Raw genomic sequence first — 7,977 nt, 5'->3', positions numbered from 1 at the left:
ACTAAACCGATCTTCTATTTTCTTCACAGCCTTTCAATGTATCCTTAGAATCACCTAGACTAGTGTGGGAAATTCTCAACATATGAGATAGACACAGAGAAGAAGAAGAGAAAATAATCAAAGAGGCTTAGAAAAGGACTTGTGTTTAGAGAGAATCTAAAACTATCAGAAAATCTGATTTGTGACTTATCAAACTTATTTGTCGTCTCAAAAATCTTAACTGATGACTTCTCTCTAAGCACTACTTTTATAGACTCAATTTGGCCATTTAATTTAATTAAAAAATCAATAAAATAATAGCCATTTTAAAACCCTAGGTTGAAATTATCATGGGCTTTAGGCCCGTGAAATTTCCCATTTGATTATAAGCCCATTGGACTTAAAAATCAAGGCCTGTATTATTTTCTATTGATTTAATTAATTAAATAATCATTTAAATCCTTTATCAAATTAATTATTTATAATTTGAACCTTGATTTAAACTTATTTATTAATTTAGATACCAATTTATCTTAATTAATAAATCTTCCATAATTTCTCTTTTCTTCTCTAAATTACATAACTCTGTGAAATTATCCAAAATTGACCTGGTCAACTTTGATAATTCTAATTGATATTAAATCAATTAATTGATACTATCTATATGATTTTATCCAAGGTACAATGGGGACATGGGCCTGTGAAATCAAGCTCCAATAAGTTATCATAAATCTAACAAATAAATTTACTAACTTATTAATTCCTCATGACTCCACTATAGACTCAGAATTGCACTCTTGAATTTATAGAACGCTCTATAACAAATATAGATACGCTATTAATTATCAATTGTTACAACCACAATTGTCACTCAATCCTCTATAGATGGCCTACAATGAGGTAGGACTAAAATACCATTTTACCCCTCATTGTATTTTATCCTTAAAACATTTAGTTCCTTGTAAATGATATTTCAGTAAACTAATTTAATTACTGAAATAAGATCTCTATCATTTAACACCTTGAACCAAACTAAAAGGAAACCATCGTTTCACTTCTTCGTCAAAAGCTATAGATGTTCATATCTATGATTAACACTCCCACTCAATTATACTACCGAGTTCCTAAGATGTAAGTATGGGCTAGTCCGTAGGGTAAGCTGGTAACGAACAAGTCAAAGAACTCAAATAATACAATCAGTTAGAATAATAACCACTCAGAATTAAGATTGAATTGACCTATGGTCAACTATATGATATGACTAGAATAGATAATAACAGTATGTTTACTTATCTTATCAACTGTCAATATCGGTCCTGTCCGATTGAACAAATACATCCGATCTTATCGACTTTGCTAATGTTCTGGAAAGAACATAACACTGTAATGTGTAAGTAGATCATATCGTAGATTAGCAAGTCAGTGTAAATCATGTGCACTGACTAATCTTAGGACTAACTTATTTTGAACATATAATCATATGTATATTCCATTGTGATTACGTCACTATAAATACAATTAGCTATATGCTTGGGATTGAATAGGAGTTTATATTAAACAACTAATCATGAAAATAAAACATGTGAGCAAAGTGATTGACCAAGTCAAAAAATGATTTCTATTCTTTTATTGAAAATAAAATGAGATTTACAAAGAATTTGGGTTTTAATTAGGGCATAAAACCCCAACAAACTACCACTTGCACTAGTTGAAACTAATGCCTTAATTCTACTAATCTCATTTCCTTGATATGCTTATCAAATATACCTTCTGGTAGTGTCTTTGTAAACGGATCCACAAGATTGTCTTCAGTTGCAATCTTCATAACCTTCACATCTCTCCTGGCCACATATTCTCAAATAATGTGATACTTCCTTTCTATATGCTTACTCCTCTTGTGACTTCGAGGTTCTTTCGAGTTGGCTATCACTCCTGTATTGTCACAAAATGTTGACCCATAATTTGGGCAACTGACATGGAGTCAAAATACGCTTGATGGGGAAGAATACGTTGAAAAGTGTGATGATGAAAATAATAAGAACACAAGTTTTTATAGTGGTTCGGCCCCAAGATCTGGTAATAACCTACGTCCACTTAGATTGTTATTGATATAAGATCCAAAGGAGTGATCAAAGAACTCGGGTTCAATGAGTTTCACCCACCTCTGAAGAACAATACAATATAGCTAGTTTGATTACTCTAATCTCAAATGGTCTCCCAATCAGAGAAGAAAAAAGATCCTCTTCCCTGAGCCCTCTTCTTCTATTTATAAGCTCAGGGAAGATTTACATTGATTTGTTACAGATATTCTTTCCTAAATAATCGAATACTCAGGAAATCATGGGAGATAATTTCGAATTCCATCATAACTGCCTAAGATTTCCAGGCGGGTCGTATAAAGAAACCAATCGCATGATACCGAATATCCCCCTGGTCGATAGTCGAGGATAGATTCTGCTGTGTCAGCCACGTGTAATTAATGCCTGCCATGTCATTCACTTCTGATTTTTGGGATAACATTTTCCCCCCAAGTTTGTTTAGTGCGACCAGCAATAAAGAAACTTAAGGGAACAACCATTCATAATCCCATGATATCTGTCAGAATCCCCGTGCATTTTCAAAAACCGTGATATAATTATGTCTAATCAAGCCTTTTTGGTTTCCAAAAAGGCAATTTGACAGCTTATACACTTCCCCACATTTTGAAAGTGGGAAGTGATGATTACTGCCTTTTGGCTATCCCTTTGATCCCTATAAATAGGCTTTTTGTCTCCTTTAAAAAAAAATTATTCATCACTTTTGCCAAAATTTTCAAGAACTTGCATCAGAGTTTAGAGCTTCGAAAACCAGTCTGACGCTTAGCCGAAGGTCTTTCAATTCGAGTTTTCATCTTCTTCCGAATCTTCCATCTTCACCCAGGTAAGACTTCCATTCTCTAAGCTCTTTATTACGCCATGCATGCCGTTTTTATGCTCTGCGATCTCTGTGCTCTTGAGTAGGGTTTTAAGGGTTTTTTGGTATAAACCGTCCATTGCTTGGTAAGAGTGCGCTTTAATGCTTTGTATAGATCAGGACTATAGTTTGATAGTGAGGCTCTCTGGTTTGGGACGTTAGTTTGACGAAAGATTCAACCTTTAAGCAAGGTGAAAAAACCGAAATTTTTTTCCCGCCCTTTAAGAGTCGAAAAAGCTCTATTTTCAGAAAACAGTTTACTTTCCTTTTTGTTTTTATCCGTCTATCAAACTACCCACGTTGAAGTTAGCGTAGGATTAGGATGCTGCTGGTTATTTAGGCACGAGCAACGTTATCCCAATCTTCCACACTACTTCACGGATTGTGTCTTATCTCTTCCATTGTCTGTTTGCAGTTCATATGCAAGACCCTTGGGGAGGAGAAAGACCTATCGATGACGAACTCTTGGCCCAACTGCTCAAAGGCGAAGAGAATCCTTCTACGTTGATTCTAGAAATCCCCTTTTCACGTCCTAACCCAAATCCTCCACCAATTCCCAATCAGAAAATGGCCAGAACAAAAACCAAAGCTAGAAAAAGACGCAACCCTGACTCTCCAGGTCAGCCTTCTGCTGATGCCCCCTCGACCAATGGTCGAGGTGAATTCCCTCCTGAAACCGAAGTTCAGAGGCGTGCCCGTCCTCATCATGTTGACCAACCGGCTGTCGAGTGGCACGTCATTTCCCCAAGTTCAGTGACCATTGGTATGATCGCCAACTATTTAAACAAATACAATCTGACGGGGGTGACCCTGGCCAGACCTTCCATCGACCAGCGAGCCAACCTGCCAGGGGGGGCTTATAGCGCCTGGTCGAGATACCATATCGAGGCAGGTGCCACCTTGCCTCTTCATTCGTTCTTTCAAGGGGTGGCAAACTATTCTGGGGTGGCCCCTTTTCAAATCACTCCAAATGGGTATAGGATGCTGACCGCACTCTATATCCTCTATAAGCTCAAGAAATGGCCAGCTCCTTCTCCTCATGAGGTTAATTTCTGTTCGACCTCAAGTCCAACCCCAACCAGGATGGTACGGGGTTCTTTCATTTCTGCCACCAGGAGACCGGACGCACCTTTCTGTCCGACACCACTTACATCTCCAACGTGGGGAAGTACCATCAAGAGTATTTCCTTACGCCTGACATTGCCGCGGATAATCTGGCCTTCACTCGAGGAGGTAAAGAACATAATAATCCTTGAACCAGTAGTTTCTGTACTTTCATTCTTTCTTGTCGTAATACTTCGCTGTTCCAATGTGTTCCAGGTCCATGGTTACGCCCAACCCCCACTCCAGGAATGGAGTCAAGAGCAGCACTCTTAGCCAGCATGCCAAGTGCTGCTAAGAGTGTTAAGAGCTTAATTAATGAGGCTAACCTTAGGTTGGCTGGCCTTTGGGGCTCCCAACCTGCGACTAACGAACCTGCGGCGGGTGGTGTTAATGCCGATGTGGAACCTGAGCAGGGACCCGAGCAGCAACCTCAGGCACCCCCTCCTCGGAGGAGGCCAACTGGGGTTACAATCAGGGAACCTACCGTTCCCCATCGAGCAGCAGAATCATCGGTCCCCAAGGGCAAGGGGAAACAAAAGGCTGCTGAGCCTACCGAACTATCTGACGAATCGTCGGATGTAAACGGTACATCATTATCGTTTTTGAATAATCTGCCAATTCCTTCCCATCTATTTGATGGGGATGGCAGCTTTATGAACGACCCTTCTTTAAATTTAGATTTCTTCCAGGAACTAGGTAGTTCAGTAGATAATGTTACGACCAGTAGGTGTAGCTCGGGTACCTTACTTTTGTAATCCTTCTACTCTAATCTTTGTTTTCTCGTGACCCTTTAATCTCATCGTCTGAATTATTTCTCTTTGTGCAGGTATGGACTCCGGGGACTTTTTTGACCACTACCAAGCTGCCGCTAAATAATCTGTCCCGAAGAAGGACAGTAAAAGGGCTCGAGGGGAAAGCAGCAAAACCCCTTCGAAGAAGGCCCGGACAGAAGATGCTCCTGCCACAGCCCCTTCCAAGGAGGACTTACCACCTCCGCCCCCCTCAGAGCAGACGACCCCTGTGCCTGCCAATCCACGACCCTCCTCAAAGGCTGCAGACAAAGAGACTTTAGACCATTTTTCCGAAGGCTCCCTGTCCAGCCACATAGTTGGCATGGCCAGGGAGAGAATATATAGGTTCTCGAAGCACAAACGCAGCTAGACCTCCATCAATGACACTGCCACAATGGACATCGACCAGATCATTAACAGAGGGTTGAACGAGATAGCCAGCGTAAGTCATCTTTTTCTACCTCATGGTTTGTCGTTTATGCTAGACTTCCCTTCCTAACTAATTTTTTCTTCAGGGGTTTTTGTCTTTGACTGCTAGTTGGCGCTGTGCTGGGGAGCTGGTCTCCCGAGAACAGAACTTTGACTCCAGGCTGGCCCAGTTCAAGCAAGCGCTTGAGGCTGATAACACTAAGTTGCTCGATGATAACAATAAGCTGCTTGTGGAGAACAAGGAGCTGTCTAAGCTGAACGAGCAACTGTGCGAGGACCAGGCCACTCTCACCCAGGAGCTTCAGGAGAGCCAAGGGGCTTTGAAGAAAGCCAACGAGGAGCGGAATAAATGGAGGGAAAGTGCTGTACTCAACACCCAAGAGTGTAAGCAGGCCATGCTTGACCTGACTGGCAGCAGGGAGGAGACAAAGAGGCTCGAGGGATGGATGCAGGAGCTTGAAGGGCATGTTCAGGAGCTTGAAGGGCGCATCCAGGAGCTCGAGGAGGACGAGACCAGAAATCTGAAGAAGTACAAGGAAGCCGCCTTCCTCAGTTTTTACGATTTCTGGAAATACAACCAGGGGGCTAAAATTAACTACCTCTCCGAGAATTTGCAAAAGACGCTGATGGCGCAGTGCACTGCTCGGCTGGAGGCAAAAGAGAGAGCAAAGACCAAGGCCCCCGCTGCTGACGCTAAGACTGATCCCCCGGCTGACAAGAGCGCTCCTCGTCCAGAAGACCCTCCTGCTCCCCAGTAATTTTCTTTTAATCTTCCACATTTTTTATGGCCCACGGGCCTACTTGTAAAGACAATTTATTTTTTATTGCTGCGAGGGCAGCTTTTTACTTATACTTGAACAATTACATCTGAGCAGTACTGCTCGCGGTGCAAAAGGTTTTTCCTTTTAATGACATATTTACATCCGAGCACTAATGCTTGCGGTGTAAACGATTGCTTTACTGATATTATAATGTTTATTTTATTATAATACATGTTCCCATGACCGAACTTAGCATAGTACTTTGGTTTGATTTTTCAAAACATAAATTTTGAAAAATGCTCTAAGTACCATTGCATGCTTTCACTCATTTTGTTCATGTGTTTACATACCTTATGGTACGCTTTGCTATCGATGTACCTTATATGCCCCCCAAGTGATCGAGGAGCTTTAGGTCCTTGGTCACTTGCCTTGACCATGACCTGTTCGAACATTGCTGCTCGTAATAGAATTCAACACTTGTAATACAACAAAACAACAAACGTAATGAACAAATACTTGTAAAAATAAATTTACAAAAGTTGGAAAGAATGACTGGCTGCACACAGTCCCTTATAATCTCGTATTAAAAATGGACTAAACATGTCTGTACGAGGGATCTTAAAAAGATCTTACACTTATAAGCGATTAGCCATACAACGTGGCTAACCCTTTTTCGAAACTTGTAAAAAGTAAAAATTAATACAAGCCAGTCCTTTAAGAAGGACTGTTCACTGATAATACTTGCACAGGTGTTCTCCATTCCAATAGCGTGGAACGAGATCTCCATTTATGCGTGCAAGTTTGTAGGTGCCCGGATGAAGGACGTCTTCAATCTGGTAAGGTCCTTCCCAGTTTGGTCCGAGTACTCTAGCAGTGGGGTCGCGGGTATTTAAGGAAACTCGTCGTAGCACTAGGTCTCCGACGTTGAATTTTCTTTCCTTTACCTTCGAGTTAAAGTACCGGGCGACCTTTTGTTGGTACGCAGCAACTCGGAGTTGGGTTTTTTCTCGTATTTCGTCAATTGAGTCTAGGGACTCCATCATCAGTTGGCTGTTCTGGCCCTGGTCGTATGTAATGCGTCGATGTGAGGGGGGATCTAATTCGATAGGTAACATGGCCTCATATCCGTAGGCTAAGGAAAACGGGGTATGACCTGTCGCTGTTCTGTGGGAAGTTCTGTACGACCAGAGGACTTCAGGCAGCTGTTCTGGCCATGCTCCTTTAGCGTCTTCAAGCCTCTTCTTCAGGGTGTCCTTAAGAGTTTTATTCACTGCCTCGACCTGCCTGTTTTCTTGTGGATGCGCAACTGAAGAAAAACTTTTGATAATCCCATGCCTTTCGCAGAAGTCGGTGAATAAGTCGCTGTCAAATTGGGTTCCGTTGTCTGAAACAATCTTTCGGGCCAAACCATACCGGCAAACAATTTTCTTGATGACAAAGTCAAGAAATTTTTTGGTCGTTATGGTAGCGAGTGGTTCAGCTTCGGCCCATTTAGTGAAGTAGTCAACTGCCACAACTGCGTACTTTACTCCGCCTTTTCCCGTGGGCAGGGATCCAATCAAGTCGATACCCCATACTGCAAAAGGCCAAGGACTCTGCATCTGTTTTAACTCGTTTGGAGCTGCTCGTGGAATTTTGGAAAACCTTTGACATTTATCGCATTTTCGTACAAACTCCATCGAATCTTCATTCATAGTTGGCCAGAAGTAGCCTTGCCTTAGAATCTTTTTTGCCAAACTTTTCCCCCCAGCGTGATCCCCGCAGAAGCCTTCATGTACTTCCTTCATTAGCTCCTTAGCTTTTTTTGGTGTAATGCACCTGAGTAGTGGCATGGAATATCCTCTTCGGTACATAACACCATCGACCAGTATGTACCTAGCAGCTTGCCTTTGTAGAGTTCTGGCCTTGTTTCTATATGTTGGTAGTACACCATTCGTCAGATACTCCAAGTAAGGCGCCAT

This window comes from Humulus lupulus, chromosome 7 (genome assembly GCF_963169125.1).
Source record: "Humulus lupulus chromosome 7, drHumLupu1.1, whole genome shotgun sequence".
Classification (NCBI taxonomy): Eukaryota; Viridiplantae; Streptophyta; class Magnoliopsida; order Rosales; family Cannabaceae; genus Humulus; species Humulus lupulus.
Note: the sequence above shows the minus strand (reverse complement) of the source record.